Genomic DNA, 21920 nt, shown 5'->3' on the forward strand with positions numbered 1-21920 from the left:
AAGGTCCTTACAATGTTGAAGAATTAGAGATTTTCCCGAAGATTTACATTTGACCGAGTCTTAGTCCTGAGTTGTTATGGCATTTAAATTACTTAAAAATCAAGCAAAATTCAACTCAAAATCCACTAATCATGGCCGACCACTCATTGAATAAGCTTTAAGAGACTAAACCTCTCTATTTTTAGCAAACTGCTCTCCTCTCTTCACCTATACATAAGACTTCATTTCACCATTCCTAATCATCCCTCATCCTTCATCATTCTCTCTTTTCTCTCAATTCTCTTTAGCATTTTCCATTCGCCACGCCTAGCATCATCTCTTCATAGAGATTTTATCAATTAAGCCTCTTAAAGAACCCTTGGTCGGCCACCTTGGAGAGCTATCAGCAAAGGACCAAAGCGAAGGAGCCTCGTCGGTCAGAGTCTTGGGTGACAGCCACTTTTGATTTGTGTTTAATCTTCCTTATTTTTTATTTAATCTGAAATGTTGCTATGTGTTCTTTGTTCTTGTTACAACAATGTTAGCTTAATTATATTTAAGCTAGGATGATTGGTTTGATTAAATAATATTTATTTGATTCATGCTTATAATATTTGTGCCTCAATCGATCATGTTTTCAATTAAAATCAAGTTTTTATTTCATTCATACGTCATTGAAATGAACCTGAATTAGCTGAGCGATCCTAACCAGATGAAGGCTAGTGGACATGTAACACCCCTTACCCGTATCCAACACCAAAATAGGGTTTAAGGCATTACTAGACTTATACACAAGCGATCATACAAAATCGAGAAGTAAATTTCCATCCAAATTTAAAAAAATTCATATACATTGATATCGTCCCTAAATCAAGCCTAAGAGGCCCAAAACATACATTGGAGGCAGTTCGAGACTAAACTAAGAACTTTAGAAAATTTCACAACATTTAGCAATTTTTCATGTTTTAAGAGCCACGCGCTCGTGTGGCTTGGGACACGCTCGTGTGGGTAGGCTGTGTGGTCACACATGTCAATGTCCCTAACCTGTGTAACTCTCTATTTTCCAACAATTGAGGTGCAGGAGACACACGGCTAGAACACACACCTATGAGGCAAGCTGTGTGTAACACACGGGCTGGACACACACCTGTGTGTCTACCTATATAGACAAAAACAAGGCTATTTACCAAGCCATTTTGTCACCTTTTTATGCACACACCTACACAACAAAACATAACACTAATTGAAGCAATTACATTCAACCAATCCAGCCACAATCAAGACATCTACACATCATTCACATGCTACCATTTACCTCATATGAACATCACATACTTATCAACTTAAACCATGAAAATTTCCACATCCATGAAAACATTATCATATGCATATATACTTAAACCAATATTAGCCAATTTCAATGGTCATTTACAAAATGAATTATCAACCAACATAAGCCAACACATTTGGCCAAATCGATTATGACACATAACAAAATGACCAAGTCCCTATACATGCCATAACTCAAAATGTCAAATTTATTGGTACCCAAAATAATCAGTTGAAAGTGTGATGGAGTCTCCGATGATCCCCAAATTCGAGCTAGCTTGGCGACACTATAAGACAAGGGAAAAGAAATGAGAGTAAGCTATATAGCTTAGTAAGTTCCTATGCAAATAATAAGCATCATAAACATAGATTTAACATAAAATTAACATGATGATAATTAGCATAAATATTATTAAGGTCTTATAATCATAACTTACTCAATCATAACCTTACCGAGGGTTCACCACATAACGAGCTCATTACGTATGAGTCTTGTGACAGCCCTAAATTGACCCTAGTCGGGAAGTGGTTTCGGGACCGCTAAACCGAGTCACCGAAGTATTTGAATGTGATATTTATTGTCTAGAATATGTGAATATGAATGTGTGAAAGTTTTAAGCTTCGATTTAGTCGATTGCATGTGAATTTAGTTAATAGGACTTATGTGAGAAAATTTAGAAATGTGCTAGGCAAATGTAAGTGGCCTATTAATGCATGTTATAAAGATGATGGGTTTGCATGTCAAATTACCCAAAATTTGAACTAGTGGCCGGCCATGCTATGGGTTAAAACCTATTATAAACATGTTGTGTTAATGCTTTATGTTAGAAATAATAAAATAAAAAGGGTTAGTAATAAAATAATGGAAATTGGGGGGTGAAAAAAAAAGAAAAAAGTTCTCATTTTGTTCTTCTTGACCGAAAAATCAAAGGAAAGAAAGGAAGAAAGGTTGAAGAGGTTCGGCCATGCTTGTAACTAGGCTAAGGTATGTTTGATGTTGTTCCATGAGATTCATGCATATTTTTAGTTGTTAGCTTGAGTTCTACCTAGCCCATGGTTTAAATCTTTGCTATGTGATGGAGATGATACTCGGCCATGGGTGTTGTCTTCTTGGTTGGTGTTTGATGTTATGGTGATGAGGCATGAAGATGATTGAATTTGAGTGCTTAATAAAAAGGATTGAATGTGAGTGTGTGTGAGAATTTGAAAAGGATGGGTCTTAACAACTTCATGAAGTATTCGGCCATGGTGCTAAAATGTTGTATTGTGTTTAAACTTAGAATTTTTAGTCATATGGATGTGTCTTGTTGTATGAGTGCTTGAACAAACTATGATTAAATGGATGCATAGATTCAAAGTGGGAAGAATTGGCTATTATGCTTGATACTAATGCCGAATATGAGAATGTTGTACTTGAAAAAAAAAATGTAGGTGAACATGACAAGTGTATTCGGCTTAGGGCATAAGGATATGAAAATTTTGGGTATTTATTTTTGATTGTGTGTGCATGACTATGGATAGTTGGCTGCCAAAAATATTATAAATACATGGTGTATGTTAAATTTATTAAGCTACAAAACATTATACATGTTTGGCCAAAGTAAATTATTTGAGTAAAGTATATCTTGATGGTACATTTCGGCTAGTATAAAATGTATATGGATGTCGTATGACTATGTTTGATTTGGGAAGTCAACTGTTTGATTTAGCTCAAGAGCCTAGAGGATCAAAGTTGGATAAGGGGAAGGAAAAAGTGATCGAATAGCCGTCGAAATCGTTCGACAACATCCGAGGTAAGTCTTTGAGTAATGGAACTTAGTTTATGATTTGATTAAGTTATGACGTATAAGCATAACAAATAAACAGTGATATAATGATTTTACTTGAATTATATGTCGAGATAATTAGTTATACCTATGACGGGTAGTCGAATGTGCATAGAGATCATGTCATAAAGCAAATCAATTTATGCTCTTTGTATTGCAGCTATTGAGCCGAAAATGGGAATGATTCATAAGTGTCTTGTGTTTGAGTTCTAGTGATGAAAATGAAATATAGATGTGATATGATTTATTGATATACGTGCATGAATATTCGGATGATAATCGGGCTAAGTCCCGAAGGCATTTGTGCGAGTTACTATATCCGGGCTAAGTCCCGAAGGCATTTGTGCGAGTTACTATATCCGGGCTAAGTCCCGAAGGTAGTTGAGCGAGTAGCTATATCCGGCTAAATCCCGAAGGTACTTGGTTTGGGAATAAGCGATCTTGCTGTAATAATTTCAATTAATACGCTTGTAAAATCCCAACGATGAGGTATGTTTCGTATATGCATTGGAATAGTTGATTCCTTTTAAATAGTATTCGCTCAGTCGATTAATAAGCTTCCGGCCTTTGGTTAAGTTGATCCCTTATGTATGAATATAAGGGTTGGAAATGTGAAGTAGGTATGATTTTGAGAATATGTGTATATGAAATTATCTGTTTAGTCATATGAATGCTATACTTCAGTTGTGCCTAATTTCATTGCTCAAAACTTACTAAGCATTAAATGCTTATTCCGTTTCTTTGATTCTCCGTTTTATAGATTTTGGTTCGTCAGCTATCGGACTCGGGAGTGTCAAAGTCAAAGTCGCCCACACTATCAAAGCCCTTTTGGTACTCTTTTAGTTGAACTCTGATAATGGCATGTATAGGGCTGCCCTTTTGTTGTTAGTCAAGTACTTTGGTATTGTATGTATTTGGATAGCCATCGAAAATGGCTTAAATATTTTGAGCATAGCATTATAATCATTTTGTATATATATGGTTATTGAGAGGTGTAGAAATGCTTGGCAATGATTAGCCATTGGAATGGTTAATCACGATCATATTTTCGAGCTATGTATGTTAAAGGGCTAGTTGAATCATGGAAATTATGAAATAGGTAAAGTCTACCTTAAAAACAGATGCCTACAGCAGCAGTGATGTGAATTTGAAAAATCAATAAAAATAGTAGGAATAGAATTAAATATTTAATAAATTATGTAATCGAACCTTGATGAGCCTATTTTCATATGAAAGTAACGAAATGATCATATGAGCCGTATTTTATGAGATGTTTAAGTTTTTGTGAAACAGGGCCAGAGCGATTTCTGGATCCTCTATTCCGACTTTGGAAATTCATTATAAATTAACCAAATATAATTAGAAGTCATTCCATATATGTATAGATTCCTTTTCGAGTCTAGTTTCTTTAGAAACAAACGGCATAAGTATTGAAGTCCTGTACATGGAGATATCCAAGTCGTAATGCGCAAAGGTCAGAATGGTCGAACCCTGTAACAGGGGAGACTTTAACTAATAAAATGTACTAATTGGCCCGACCAAAAATTCTAGAAAGAAATTTGTGGATGGATATATGAGTCTAGTTTCAGGGAAAATTTACGGAATCAGTTTTTGAGTTTTGTAACTCGAGATATGAGTTTTAAAGTGACTGTGATGCAGTTAACCAGCTTGTCTGGAATTTTAAAATGAACTGTGTTAATAAATGAAATAAGTCTGTTAACGCCTCGTGTTCGACTCCGGCAACGGTCTTGGGTACGGGGTGTTACAAGTCTTGCATACATACCTGAATCATCTTGAATAGGATTTACACACAATTTATCTTTGACATACTCGTTATATTACCCGTTGAACCACTTGGAATACTAAAGGATACTCAAGAGATCTCATACACATAGTACCGTACAAATGCCATATCCTAGATATGGTCTTACATGTAATCTCGTATTGATGCCAATAGCCCAGCTATGGTCTTACTCGAAGTCTCATATCGATGCCATATCCCAGATATGGTCTTACGCATAATCTCATATCGATGCCATATCCCAGATATGGTCTTACACGTAGTCTCAGTAACCCTAATGTCATGACATTTGTATCCTATCTATTCCTAAAGTTCAACTGGGATTTCACGCTTCTCGTAACTTTGTCGAATACGTCCAAGGGTCAATCACAATTCACACAACAATAAAGCATTTAAAACATAATTAAAACAATGAATTATTTACATAAGAACTTACCTCGGTACAAAAATAGTATAAATGGGACCTCATCGTAAAATACTTTATTTTTCCCCCGATCTAGGTTCGAACCTCATTTCTCTTGATCTGTAATAGTAAAATTTAACTCATTCAATACTCATATTGTTCAATTCAGCCCAAAAATTACACTATGGCAAAATTACATTTTTGCTGCTAAACTTTGACATTTTTACATTTTGGTCCGTAGGCTCGTAAAATGAGATAGATTCAATTTATTTGAGTCCCAAGCCTAGTTGAACCTCTTTCATGCTTATAATAGCCCACATGTTTCGGTTAATCACTCTTTTACACACATTTTATAACCTTTTTAAAAATAGGTCATTTTAACATTTTCATCAAAAATCACCTAGCAAAAGTTGTTTATCATATACCAAACACACATTTTCTACCATTAGACATCAAAATACACACATATCTAAAATGGGTCAAACCATAGACCTTAATCATTTCTCTAATGAATGATAGAAATAGATAGATCGAGTGATAACAACTTCAAAAATGTAAAGAGCATTAAAAACCGGGCAAGAACGAACTTACAATCAAGCTTGAAAGTGGCCAAACCCTAGCTATGGCTTCCTTATAAATTTTGGCACAAGGGGGAGAAGATGGACAAGGATTTTTCCTTGATTTTTGCTTTTAAATTCATTTAATTACTAAATTACCAAAATGCCCTTTTCTTAAAACACTAAAATTCTCTTACCTCATGTCTATTTTTGTCCAACTTAAAGTAAAATTATTTAATTACAATCTAAGGACCTTCAATTTAAAATTTCATAACAATTAGACACCTCTAGCATGTAGAACTTAACTTTTGCACTTTTTACAATCGAGTCCTTTTTGCTAGATTGAGTGCTCAAACGTCAAAATTTTCAAATGAAATTTTCATGAAATCATTCCATAAATCTGTAGACCATGAAAATGTAATAAAAACAAGTTTCACTATGTCAGAGTTGTGGTCCCGAAACCACTGTTCCGACTAGGCCCAAAATTGAGCTGTTACAACTTTCCCCCTTTAGGGATTTTCGTCCTTAAAAATCTTACCGGAAAATAGGTTTGGGTAATATTTTCTCATGGCCTCCTCGGGTTCCCACGTAGCCTCTTCGACCCCATTTCGTTGCCATAAAATTTTCACTAAGGCTATACTTTTATTTCTCAATCGTTTAACTTCCCGAGCTAAAATCTTGATCGGTTTTTCACCATACATCATATCCAGTTGAATCTCAATCTCTGCTGGAGAAACCACATGTGAAGGCAGAACGATATCATCGCAACATCGACTCATGAAACACATTATGAATCCTTTCCAATTTTGTCGGTAAAGCTAACTGATATGCCACTGGCTCTATTTTTTTGATAACCACATACGGCCCAATGAAACATGGACTCAACTTGCTTTTACGACCAAATCTCAGAATCTTCTTCCACAGAGATACTTTCAAAAATACTTTATCACCAACCTAAAATTCAATCTCTTTTCTTTTCAAATCTGCGTATGACTTTTGCCGATCTGAAGTGGCTTTCAGGCAATCACGGATTACCTTTACTTTATCTTCGGTTTCTCTAACCAAGTCAACCCCGTTAATCTGTTTCTCACTAAGTTCGGTCTAATACAAAGGCGTTCTGTACTTGCGACCACACAATGCCTCATATAGTTCCATCTTTATATTTGACTGAAAACTGTTGTTATAAGCAAACTCGACTAATGGTAGATATTTTTCCCAACTACCCTCAAATTCTAGAACACAACATCGGAGCATATCTTCGAGTACCTGAACAGTTCTTTTAGATTGATCGTCAGTTTGTGGAGGAAATGCAGTACTAAAGTTCAACTTGTACCTAAAGCCTCTTGCAATTTCTTCCAAAATCTCGAAGTGAACCTCGGATCTCTATCCGAAATAATAGACATAGGCACTCCGTGCAATCTCACAATCTCTGAAATGTACAATTCGGCTAACTTATCAAGTGAGTAGTCAGTACGTACCAGAATAAAATGAGCCAATTTCGTTAATCTATCAAAAACAGCCTAGGCAGCATCTTTCTTTTTTAGAGTCAAAGGCAACCCAATTATGAAGCCCATAGTAAACCTTCCCACTTCCACTCAGGTACCATCACTGGCTAAAGTAAACTTGAAGGCACTTGGTGTTCGACTTTCACTTGTTCACAAATCAAACACTTCGAAACAAACTTGAAATATCTCGTTTCATACCTGACCACCAATACCATTACTTCAAATCATTATACATTTTTGTACTACCCGAATGCACAGATTGTAAAAGCCTGATTTTAGGCCTAGTCAGAATAGTGGTTTTGGAACCACAAATCTGAGGTCAGAGAAATTATTTTAATATTATTTTATGTGTTATAGCATGATTATATGAGTGTTTGAAATTTTTGGTGAATTAATTTTAGTGATTGCATGCTTAATTTTGAAAAATGACTAAATTGCATGAAGTGCGAGAATTTTGTTCTACTAGCTAAAGGTGTCAAAAAGCTATGGAACATTAAAGTAAAGGTCCTTATTGAGTAAATAGACCAATAAAATATTAGTGGCTAGACGCGGAGCCTTAATTTAAGGAATGGTCAAATGTTAGGTGACTTAATTGATAATAAAATAATAAACTTAAGGACTAGCTATCATCTTTTTCATTCTCTCTTCACCACGAAAAATTACAGCAAAAAGGGGGGTTTTGAAGCTTGAAATTTCAGCCACTTGGTTTATTTACAAGTAAGTGATTTTGATGGTCTTTCTTGATGATTTTTGTATTTTTGGGACCCTTGTAGTATAAGCTAACTAATGAGGGGATTATTTTGCAAAATGGTTGAGAGTTTAGGGTGTTACCGTTTGAGTACTCATGTTGTTTGCAAAATTTTTATGGAAGAAAATGAACTATGGTTGTTAAATAAACAACTTTTGTGAAGTGGCTTTCATGAAAAACTCCTAAAACGGATCATTTTGTAAAAGTTATAAAATAGGTGGTAAATGTGTAAAATTATTGAAATTGTGAGATACTATAGGCTTAAAGTAGATTCGGCTAGGCTTGGTTAATGAGAAAATTCAATGAAAATCATTTTACGAGCCTATAGACTAAATTGTAAAAAAAATGTGAGAGTTAGGGGTAAAACGGTCATTTTTCCAAAGTAGGAATTTTGGAATATCTTGATTTATGTGATGATTAAATAAATAAATGTTATCATTATAGATCAAGAAATACGAATCCAGACCTAGACCAGGGGAAAACCAAGCTAGTGGACTAAATCAAACTAGTCACCCATATTTTGTATACCGAAGTAAGTTGCACGTAAATATCACAATTCTATTATTATTATGTATTGAAAATTTGATATTGCATGGAATGTTTGATTTTTGTTATGAATATACATGACGAGATTTGATGTGGTAAAACTCTCGGTTGAACCGTAGGAATAGATCGGATATCCATGCCATGATACTAGGGCGATATGTGAACTAGTGTAAGACCATGTTTGGAACATGACATTGGCATTGTTGTATGATCCAATGTAAGACCATGTTTGGAACATGGCCTCATCACTGTTATGAGAGCTAGTGTAAGACCATGTCTGGGACATGGCATCGTCCTCGATATGTAAGCCAGTGTAAGACCGTGTTTGGAACATGGCATCGGCATTGTTGTATGAGCCAGTATAAAACCATGTCTGGGATATGGCATTGGCATCTTACCCTTTTGTATGAGGCTTATCAAGTATCCTTTATTATTACAACCAGTTCAACGGGTGATTTAAAGATTATGTCACTATTGAGAAAAGTTATGATTATGTTGCAAGTGGTACAGGTATCTAAACAAAACCCATGAGAATGAGCTCGAGTTGTGTATATGAGTAGTAAGGATGAAAATAAGTAAGTTAGGTATGGTCATTCGAGAATCTTGTGCAAGTGTATAATATGCTATGAGTATGATATTACTTGGTAAAGTGTTGTTAATTATTTACATGTAACTTACTAAGTTTTATGCTTACTCCCTCTCTTTTCCATTTTCTTATAGCATCACCAAGCTAGCTCGGGGATCAGAGGACATTGGAGGCTCGATCACACTATCAAACAGAACAATTGGGTATAGTTAGATTTATCATTTTGAGTATGGCATCTATACGGACTTGGTCTTTTTGTTAAGTGTCATGTTGGTTTAGCTATAAGTGTTGGCTCATATTGATGTGATATTCTTTTTGTATAGGCCATTGAGGTTGGCTAATATTGATTATTGCTAAATGCATTTGATGAGAATTTTCATGGATGTAGTTGTTACATGGTTTGTGTTGATAAGTACGAGATGTTGTATGTGATAGAAAATAGCTTGGAAATGATGTGTGGATGCCCTGGTATTGGCTGATATGGTTATGTGTTTATGTGGTATTGGTATTGTTTGATGTTTTGTAGGTTGGTGTAAGTAAGGTGACAAAAAGGCTTGGTAAATAGCCTTGTTTTTGTCCACATGGGTAGACACACAGGTGTGTGTCTAGACTGTGTGTGACACACAGTTTTCCCTATGGGCGTGTGGTCCGGTAGTGTGTCCTCTGCACCTTAATTTTTCTAAACAGAATGCCTAGTAGTAACCACACGGGCGGAGACACGGTCGTCTGTCTCAACCGTGCGGAGGACACGGCCATAGCACACGAGCGTGTGCCCATGCCATGTGAAGTTTGCACCTTTAATTCAAAATTGAATTTGCCACACAACATAGCACACGCCCATAGGCGTGTGCCTTGGCCGTTTTCTCCTAAGTGGTTGATGACGTCAGAAACAGAATGTCAAGGTTTTTGTACACAGGCTGAGACATGGGCATGTCATGGCCGTGTGAGGGACACGAGAGTGTGCCAGGCCTATAAAAACCCTGTAGGTTCAAATTAAGAAATAAATCCTCACGGGCTAGGGACACGTGCGTGTCCCGATATGTTCAAACCATGTAAGCTACACAGGCCTTCAACACGGCCATGTTAAGAGGATACACAGGCGTTTCACTCTTCCACACGGGCGTGTGCCCTTGTTTGCCTTGAAATTTTCCAAAGTTTTCTAAGTGCTCAGTTTAGTCCAGAACCATTTTCAAAGCGTGTTCTGGGTCTCGTAAGTCCATATTAGGGACATTAAGAGGAAGACTGAAAAGTTTTAAATTCTAAATGGAAATTCATGTCCCAGTTTTATGTACTTATGTATGTTTAAGTCCGGTAATGCCTCGTACCCTGTCCCGGCGTTGGTCATCGGTAAGGGGTGTTACATTTAGTGGTATTAGAGTTATGGTTTAGTTAATTCTTAGGCTAACCTAGCGTGTGTACGAGTCTAGCTATACATTCCATATAAGTAATATGATAGTGTGACTACTCCAAATGAACTTAAATTGTCCTTTAATATAGTAAATGGATCCCGACGGAACAGTGGCGGATGATGTAGAGAGTAATACACCAGCTCCCGCTGAAAGGACCGCGTCAGTTGAAAGTGGGCCCGTGACACTTAGTCAAGGCGGAGGGGCTAGAGAAGCCTTCCTTCACATGATGAGTACTTGGTATTCAGAGTTTGTTCATACAAATCCGAACGCTCCACCTCCTCCACCCCCTTCAATCCCTCAACCTACCCTATAGCTCCTTAAGTGGTGGAAATGACTAGAAGGGAAAATCCTCTGGTTGATAGAATTCGAAAGCAAGGGGTCGAGGAATTTCGAGCGAATATAGATGATGACACAGAAAAAGCCGAGTTCTGGCTTGAAAATACCATCACGACATTCAACGTATTGTCTTGCACATTTGAGGAGTGCATGAAGTGTGTTGTGTCACTCCTACGAGACTTGGATTACCAACGGTGGAACACCCTTGTACCAGTTGTTCCGAGGGAAAGGATAACTTGGGAATTCTTCCAGGAAGAATTTCGAAAAAAGTATATTAGCCAGAGATTTATAGACCAGAAAAGAAAGGAATTTCTTAAATTAAAGCAAGGCTGAATGACAATAACGAAGTATGAGCGTGAGTTTGTTAGGCTCAGCAAATACGCTCGGGAGTGCGTTTCCACTGAAGCCATCATGTGTAAAAGGTTTGAGGACGGATTAAACGAAGACATTCGACTATTAGTTGGTATTCTAGAATTAAAGGAGTTTGTGGTACTGGTTGAGAGAGCTTGCAAGGCCGAAGAATTGGCCAAAGAGAAGAGAAAAGCTTATATTGCGTCTCGTAACTCAAAGAAAAGACAAATGGGGAAATCATTTCAATCCTCGTCTAAGAAATTGAGAGGGTTTATTAATCGATCCAATGCTTTAGTTGGGTTCTCGAATAGAAATAGGAGTAAGCAGTACACTGCGTCTAAAGCTCCAACCACTTCTATTGCGAGTGTTGGTAGTGCTCGACCGAATAGACTAGAATGCTCACAATATGGTAGCTATCACATCGGTGAGTGTTGAAGGAATGATAGAGGCTATTTCAAATGTGGATCACTATATCATTTCATTCGGAACTATTTTGAGATGGTTAAGAAAGATAGGAACCAAGGTGTGAGATCGTATTACCCCTTCGAGGGGTAGACCACAAAGGAACCCGAGAAGTGGGACTAGCCGCATAAGTGCACCTAGATATTTCACCGTGAGGTCCGAGGGCAGAGCGCCTGCAAGGACTTATACCATTTGTGCTCGTGAAGAGGCTTCATCCCCAAATGTGATTGTGGGTACTTTTTCTCTTCATGATATCTCTATTGTTGCTTTGATTGATCCAGGATCTACTTATTTGTATATTTGCATGAAATTGGCGTATAGTATGAATATGCCTGTCGAGTCTACAAAAATTATGGTAAAGGTGTCAAATCCATTAGGCAAGCATGTGTTAGTTGACCAAATATGTAGAAATTGTCCCTTGACGGTTAGAAGTCATTGTTTTCTGGCTAACCTCATGTTACCGTTTAATGAACTTGACATAATTCTTAGTACGGATTGGTTGACAGCTCATAATGTGATAGTAAATTGTGGAAGAAAATTCATTGAACTGAAATGTGAAAATGGGGATATTCTTCAAGTTGAATCTGGTGAATTAGCTCGGCTGTAGTGATATCTTCTATGATAGCTCGAGATATATGAGAAAAGGGTATGAGTCTTATCTCGCGTTTGTGTTGAATACCCAAGTATCGAAAGTAAAGATTATTTCAGTGTCAATGATTTGTGAGTATTCGGATGTGTTTTCGAAAGAGTTGCCAGGATTGCCTCCAAGTAGTAAAGTCAAATTTGGTATTGAGTTTGTCCCTCATACTGCGCCTATATCGATTGGCCCGTATAGGATGGCTCTGACGAAATTAAAGGGGTTGAAGGTTCAATTACAAGAATTAACGAATAAAGGTTCCGTGAGACCTAGTTATTCCCCGTGGGGTGCTCTGGTGCTATTTGTGAAAAAGGACGGCTCAATGAAACTATGTATAGATTATCGACATTTTAACAAGGTAATAGTAAAGAACAAGTATCCCTTGCCAAGGATTGACGATTTGTTTGATCAATTAAAGGGAGTCACTGTATTTTCTAAGATAGACTTGAGGTCCGGTTACTACCAGTTGAGAGTTAAGGAGCAAGATGTGTTAAAAACTGCATTTCAGATAAGGTATGGGCATTATGAGTTCCTTGTCATGCCCTTTGGCTTAACGAATGCTCCTATAGTGTTTATGGATTTAATGAACCATATTTTCCAGTCATACTTGGATAAATTTTTTGTGGTTTTTATTGATTATATATTAATTTATTCTCATGATGAGAGTTAGCATGCAAAGGATTTGAGAACTATTTTGCTAACTTTGAGAGGTAAGCAGTTGTATGCTAAGTTTAGTAAAAGTGAATTTTGGCTTCGAGAGGTTGGATTCTTGGGACACATTGTGTCGGGTGATGGGATTAGAGTTGAACCGAGTAAGATTTCGACTATTGTTGAGTGGAAACCGCCAAGGAATATGTCAGACATTAGAAGCTTTTTAGGCTTAGCTGGATACTACAGACGGTTTGTTAAAGGATTCTCCATGATTGCTACTCTGATGACGAGGCTGCTACAGAAACATGTCAAGTTCAAATGGACAGAGAAGTACCAATAGAGTTTTGAGAAACTAAAAGCATTATTGACTAAAGCACCAGTCTTAGTGCAACTGAAACCGGGAAAAGAATTCGTAGTGTATAGTGATGCATCCTTGAATGGATTGGGATGCGTGCTTATGTAAGAAGGCAAGGTAATATCGTATGCCTTGAGACAGCTCAAACCACATGAGAAAATTTATCCAACACACGACTTGGAGTTAGCCGCGATCGTGTTCGTATTAAAAATTTGGAGATACCATTTGTATGGTGAGAAATGCCCAGTATTCGCCGACCATAAAAGCCTAAAGTACTTGATGACTCAAAAGGATTTGAACCTATAGCAATGAAGGTGGCTAGATTTGATAAAATATTACGAGTTGGTAATTGACTATCACCCGAGAAAGACGAACGTGGTCGCAGATACATTGAGTAGGAAGTCATTATTTTCCTTGAGAGCTATGAATACTCAGCTATCTGTAACCGAAGATGGTTCGATTCTAGCAGAGTTGAGAGCTAGACCAATGTTTCTTCAAGAGATTTTTGAAGCTTAGAAAAGTGATAAAGATTTGCAAGCCAAGATGGCTCAGTGCGAGACAGTTAACGAATCAGATTTTTGGATTAGTACCGATGGCTGTTTGATGTTCCAGGATAGGATCTGTGTACCTAAAGATGACGAGCTTATTGGGAACATTCTTCATGGGGCACATAGTCATTGTATGTCCATCCATCCAGGTAGCACCATGATGTATAATAATTTGAAAAAAAATTAATTGGTGGCCAGGTATGAAAAGAGACATCTCAGAGTTTGTTTCGAAATGCTTAATTTGTCAGTAAGTGAAAGCTAAGCACCAAGTACCTTCAGGTTTACTTTAGCCTGTGATGGTTCCAGAATGGAAATGGGACCGTATTACTATGGACTTTGTGACGGGATTGCCGCTGTCACTGAGAAAGAAAGATGTTGTTTGGGTCGTAATCGATTGATTAACAAAATCGGCTCACTTTATTCCAGTACATACCGACTACTCACTTGATAAGCTAGCTGAGTTGTATGTTTCTGAAATTTTGAGACTTCATGGATTACCTTTGTCGATCATTCCGGATAGGGATCCGAGATTCACATCGCAGTTTTGGAAAAAGCTACAGGAAATTTTAGGTACAAAGTTGAATTTTAGTACCAATTTCCGTTCGCAAATTGATGGTCAGTCAGAGAGAGTAATACAGATACTGGAAGACATGCTCCGGTGTTGTGTTCTTGAATTTTAGGGTAGTTGGGAAAAGCACTTGCGATGGTGGAATTTGCCTATAATAATAGTTTTCAATCAAGCTTGAAAATGGCACCTTATGAGGCATTGTATGGGCGTAAGTGCCGAACATCATTATATTGGACGGAGCTCAGAGAGAATCAGATTTCTGGGGTCGACTTAGTTAAAGAAACCGAAGAGAAAGTAAAGGTGATTCGTGATTGTTTAAAGGCCACTTCGGATAGATAGAAATCCTATGCAGAATTGAAACAGAAAAAGATTGAGATTCAAGTCGAAGATAAGGTATTTTTGAAAGTATCACCGTTGAAGAAAGTCCTCAGATTCGGTAAGAAAGGAAAATTAGGTCCACGTTTTATTGGACCCTATGAAGTGATCGAGAAAATCAAACCAGTAGCATACCAATTAGATTTACCATCTGAGTTATAGAAGATCCACAATGTATTCCATGTGGCAATGTTACGTCTTTACTGTTCTGACCCTTCACACATTCTTTCGCCAATAGAGATTGAGATTCGGTCAGATATGACTTATGGCGAAGAACCGGTTAAGATTTTAGCTCAGGAGTTTAAGCAATTGAAAAATAAGAGTATAGCACTGGTGAAAGTATTATGGCATAGACATAAGGTAGAAGAGGCTACATGGGAGCCCGAGGAGACTATGAGAGACCAATACCCAAACCTTTTTAACGGTAAGATTTTCGAGGACGAAAATCCCTAAGGGGGAAGAATTGTAACAGCACGATTTTGGGCCTAGTCAAAACAATGGTTTTGGAACCACAAATCCGAGGTCAGAGAAATTATTTTAATATTTTTTATGTGTTATAGCATGATTATATGAGTGTTTGAAATTTTTGGTGAATTAATTTCAGTGATTGCATGCTTAATTTTGAAAAAGGACTGAATCACATAAAGTGCGAGAATTTTGTTCTACTAGCTAAAGGTGTCAAAAAGCTATGGAACATTAAAGTAGAGGTCCTTATTGAGTAAATAGACCAATAAAATATTAGTGGTTGGACATAGAGCCTTAATTCAAGGTATGGCCAAATGTTAGATGATTTAATTGATAATAAAATAATAAAACTAAAGGACTAGCTATCATCTTTTTCATTCTTTCTCTTCACCATCAAAAATTACAGCAAAAAAGGGGGTTTTGAAGCTTGAAAATTTCAGCCACTTGGTTTCTTTACAAGGAAGTGATTTTGATGGTCTTTCTTGACGATTTTTGTATTTTTGGAACCCTTGTAGTATAAGCTAACTAATGAGGGGACTATTTTGCAAAATGGTTGAGAGTCTAGGGTGTTTCCGTTTGAGTACTCATGTTGTTTTCTGAATTTTTATGGATCAAAATGAATTGTGGTTTTTAAATAAACAACTTTTGTGAAGTGGCTTTCATGAAAACCCCTAAAAGTGATCATTTTGTAAAAGTTATAAATAGGTGGTAAATGTGTGAAATAATTAAAATTGTGAGATGCTATAGGCTTAAAGTAGATTCTTCTAGGCTTGGTTAATGAGAAAATTTGATGAAAATCATTTTACGAGCCTAGGGACTAAATTGTAAAAAAATGTAAGAGTTAAGGGCAAAATAGTCATTTTACCTAAGTAGGAATTTTGGAATATCTTAATTTATCTGATGATTAAATAAATAAATATTGTTATTATAGATCAAGAAAGATGGAATCCGAACCTAGACCGAGGGAAAACAAGCTAGTGGACTAAATCAAACTAGTCGCCCATATTTTGTATACCGAGGTAAGTTGCACGTAAATATCACAATTCTATTGTTATTATGCATTGAAAATTTGATATTGCATGGAATGTTCGATTTTTTTTACGAATATACATGACGAGATTTGATGTGGTAAAACTCCCGGTTGAACAGTAGGAATAGATTGGATATCCATGCCTTGATACTAGGGCGATATGTGAGCAGTGTAAGACCATGTTTGGAACATGGCATCAGCATTGTTGTATGAGCCAATGTAAGACCATGTTTGGAACATGGCCTCAACATTGTTTTGAGAGCTAGTGTAAGACCATGTTTGGGACATGGTATCGGCCTTGATATGTGAGCCAGTGTAAGACCATGTTTGGAAGTAGCATCAGCATTGTTGTATGAGCCAATATGAGACCATGTCTAGGACATGGCATCGACACTGATATATGAGAACCAGTGTAAGACCATGTCCGAGACATGGCATCAGCATCTTACCCTTTTGTATAAGGTTTATCAGGTATCCTTTATTATTCCAACTGGTTCAACGAGTGATTTAAAGATTATATCACTATTGAGAAAAGTTATGATTATGTTGGAAGTGGTACAAGTATCTACACAAAACCCATGGGAATGAGCTCGGGTTGTGTATATGAGTAGTAAGGATGAAAATAAGTAAGTTAGGTCTATGGTCATTTGAGAATCTTGTGCAAGTGTATAATATGTTATGAGTATGGCATTACTTGGTAAAGTCCTGTTAATTATTTACATGTAACTTACTAAGCTTTATGCTTACTCCCTCTCTTTTCCATTTTCTTATAGCATCACAAAGCTAGCTCAGGGATCAGAGGACGTTGGAGGCTCGATCATACTATCAAATGGAACAATTGGGTAGAGTTAGATTTATCATTTTGAGTATGGCATCTATAGGGACTTGGTCTTTTTGTTAAGTGTCATGTTGGTATAGCCATCAGTGTTGGCTCATATTGATGTGATATTCTTTTTGTATAGGCCATTGAGGTTGGCTAATATTGATTATTGCTAAATGCATTTGATGAGAATTTTCATGGATGTATTTGTTGCATGGTTTGTGTTGATAAGTACGAGATGTTGTATGTGATAGAAAATAGCTTGGAAATGATTTGTGGATGCCTTGCTATTGGCTGATATGATCATGTGTTTGTGTTGTATTGGTATTGCTTGATGTTTTGTAGGTTGGTGTAAGTAAGGTGACAAAAAGGCTTGGTAAGTAGCCTTGTTTTTGTCCACACAGGAAGACACACGGGCGTGTGTCTAAACCGTGTGTCACACAGCCCCATGGCTGTGTAGTCCGGCCGTGTGTCCCCTGGACCTTAATTTTTCTAAACAGAATGCCTAGTAGTAACCACACGAGTGGAGACACGATCGTGTGTTTCAACCGCGTGGAGGACACGGCTATAGCACATGGAAGTGTGCCTTGGCCGTGTGCTCCTAAATGGTTGGTGATGTTAGAAACAGAATGTCAAGGTTTTTGTACACTGGCTGAGACATTGGTGTGTCATGGCTTTGTGAGGGACACGGGCCTTGGACACAGAAGTGTGCCAGGCCGTGTTAAAACCCTTGTAGTTTCGAATTAAGAAATAAATCTGCACAGGCTAGGGACACGGGCATGTCCCGATATGTTCAGGCCGTGTGAGCTATACGAGCCTTCAACACAACTATGTTAAGAGGATACACAGGTGTGTCACTCTTCCACACGGGCGTGTGCCCCTGTTTGCCTTGAAATTTTTCAAAGTTTTCTAAGTGTGCAGTTTAGTCCCGAACCATTTTCAAAGCGTGTTTTGGGCCTCGTAAGTCCATATTAGGGACGTTAAGGGGAAGAATGAAAAGTTTTAAATTTTAAATGGAAATTCATGTCTCGGTTTTATGGACTTATGTTTGTTTAAGTCCGATAATGCCTTGTACCCTATCCTGGCATCAGTTACGGGTAAGGGGTGTTACACAAATAAGAAACCATTATGTGCTTCATGAAGAATTTTTTGAATAATTTCATCATTTTTCGGTACACAAATTCTGCCTCGGAACATCAAACAATCATCGGATCCGACATGAAAATCTAAATTACTACCCGATTCACAATGAACTCTTTTGGCTTGCAATTCACTGTCACATTTCTGAGCATTTGTTGAAGAAATAACGGTCTAGCTCTCAACTCTGCTAGGATCGAACCATTATCGGAAAAAGTCAACCGTGTGTTCATCACTCTCAAATCAAACAAATCAGCGCATCTGTGACTATATTTGCCTTACCTGGGTGGTAATCAATTACTAGCTCATAATCCTTCAGTAACTTGAGCCATCTCTGTTGCCGCAAATTTAAATCTTTCTGAGTCATCAAGTATTTTAAACTCTTATGATCAGTAAAGATATGGCATTTCTCACCGTACAAATGATGATACCAAATTTTCAAAGCGAACACAATGGCGACTAATTCCAGATCATGCGTCAGAAAATTATTCTCGTGTGGTTTCAACTGTCTCGAGGCATAAGCTATCACTTTTCCCTCTTGTATCAACGCACATCCTAATCCATTCAGTGACACATCACTATAATTCACAAACTCAGTACGTAACACCCCCAACCCATATCTGTCGCCAGAATAGGGTTACGACGCATTACTGATCAAATCACAACATACGACATACATTTCCCAAACATAAATCCATTATCACTTAAATATCAATCAAACATAATTACATTGTCCCTTATAAGGCCCTATGAGACCTTAAAACATTCTTGAAATATGTTTGGGACTAAACCGATAACATTTAAAAATTTTGGGAAACTTATAAAATTTTCATGCATACAGGGATCACACGCCTGTGTGAACAGGCCATATGCCTCACATGATCACCAGACATGCCCGTTTCACAAGCCATGTGGAAACAGGGCATACATTTTGACTTTTATCACACGGCTGAAGACACGCCCGTGTGCCATGGCCGTGTGAAATCTGGAGGGTATATTGACTTGGGTCACACAGCTGGCCCCACGCCCATGTGCCAACCTGTGGGTCACACATGGCCATTAGACATGCCCGTGTATCTAAGCCGTGTAACTCACTGACTTGTTTAACTAAGTTACAGCAGACACACGGCCGAGTCACACGCCCGTGTTCTCAACCATGTGGGGTGCAAATAGGCTTGGTTTAAGCCACATTTCTCACCCTTCTCAAGAAAACCAAAACCACATCATTTCATACCATTTCAATACATTTATAGGAAACTAAAACATTCTATTTCACATACAAATCATGCCATTTGAAATCCATTCATTTCACTAATCAAATCATAATCCAAAACATACTAAAACAATATGCCATTACCAACAATTTCACCTATATTCTCTATGCATTTTTCTCATCATCTTATCATCTATTTTAAGCCTCAAATCATACCAATTAATCATCACAACATCCATGACAAACATGCCAAAACACAATGCCATTTATATACATCATGTTTCACTTACCAAACTCATAAAATAAGCCAACCCAAATGGCCAAATACACACCAACATTTACATCATTTATGAGCCAAATATCATAAAATAATAGGCTGTAATAAACCTGACAGCACTTGATGCTCAGGTTTGACTTGCTGACAAATCAAACATTTCGAAACAAATTCTGAGATATCACGTTTCATACTGTGCCACCAATAAAACTTTTCAAATCATTGTACATTTTCGTACTTCTCGGATGTACTGATAAACAATTACTATGTGCTTCGTTCAAAACCATCTTAATCAACTCTGAATTTCTTGGAACACATATTCGATCTCTGAATCTCAAACAATCATCAGAATCAACTTGCAACTCTGAATTAGAAATTGACTCACACTGAACCCATTTTGCTTGCAATTCATTATCAAACTTATGAACTTCACATATCTGCTGTAGAGATAACGGTCTCACTTTCAACTCAGCTACTAATGAACCGTCGTCAAACAAAGCTAATTGTATGTTCAAAACACGTAAAGCAAACAAGGACTTTCGGCTCAAAGTATCAGCAACTAAGTTTGCTTCCCTGGATGATAGTCAATTACCAAGTCATAGTCTTTTAACAATTCTAGCCATCTCTGCTGTCGCAAATTCAAATCTCTCTAAGTCATCAGATATTTCAAGCTTTTGTGATCGGTATAGATGTGACATTTCTCACTGAATAAGTAATAACGCAAAATTTTCAACGCTAACATAATCGCAACCAATTTAAGATCATGCGTCGGATAATTCTTTTTGTGTAGCTTCAACTGTCTCGAGGCATAAGCTACAACTTTTCCTTCCTCTATCAAAACACAACCCAGGCCATTTAACGATGCATCACTAAAAATTATGAATTCCTTACTCGACTCAGGCTGAACTAACACTGGAGCTTTAGTTAATAAAGCTTTCAACTGTTCGAAGCTCTGGTGGCACTTTTTTGACCACTCAAATTTAACATCTTTCTGAAGCAATCATGTCATCAATGTCACAACCATCGAGAAGTCTTTCAGAAATCTTCTATAATAGCTGGCTAGTCCTAGAAAACTACAAACTTCAGATACAGTTCTTGGAGGCTTCCAATCTATAACCGCAGATATCTTACTCGGATCAACTCGGATGCCATCAGCTAAAATGATATGTCCCAAAAATCCAACTTCTCATAGCCAAAACTCATATTTGCTAAACTTTGCAAACAAGTGTTTATTTCTCAAAGTTTGTAACATAATTCTCAAATTATCGGCATGTTCAGATTCATCACGAAAGTAAATCAAGATATCATCAATAAACACAACTACCTTGTTCATAAAAACAACTATGAATCAATCTAAATACCATCAAGTCCATAAAAACAGCAGGTGCATTCGTTAATCCGAAAGGCATAACCAAAAATTTATAATGTCCATACCTTGTTCTAAATGCAGTTTTTGGCACATCGAAGTCTTTAACTCGCAATTGGGAATAACTCGATCTCAAATCGATTTTCGAAAACACTGTTTCCCCTTTTAACTGATCAAACAAATCATCAATCTGCGATAGAGGGTATTTATTCTTTATAGTCACTTTATTCAGCTGTCTGTAGTCAAAACACATTTTCATCATGCCATCTTTCTTTTTCACAAACAATACAGGAGCACCCCAAGGCGAAAAACTCGGTCTAGCAAAACCTTTATCTATCAACTCTTGCAACTGAGCTTTCAATTCCTTTAACTCTGTCAATGCCATTCTATACAGAGATATCGATATCAGCGTTGTACCCGATACTAATTCAATACCAAATTCAACTTCTCTGATAGGTGGTAAACCGGGTAACTCTTCGAGAAATACATCTGGATACTCACACACAATTGGTACTGATTCGATCTTTGTTTCTGCCACTTTCATATCAAGTACATAAGCAAGATAAGCTTCATACCCCATTCTTACAAATATTTGAGCTAACATAGACTAGATCACAACTGGCAAACTATTTAGATCATCAGA

This window comes from Gossypium hirsutum, chromosome A13, assembly GCF_007990345.1.
Source record: "Gossypium hirsutum isolate 1008001.06 chromosome A13, Gossypium_hirsutum_v2.1, whole genome shotgun sequence".
NCBI classification, from domain to species: domain Eukaryota; kingdom Viridiplantae; phylum Streptophyta; class Magnoliopsida; order Malvales; family Malvaceae; genus Gossypium; species Gossypium hirsutum.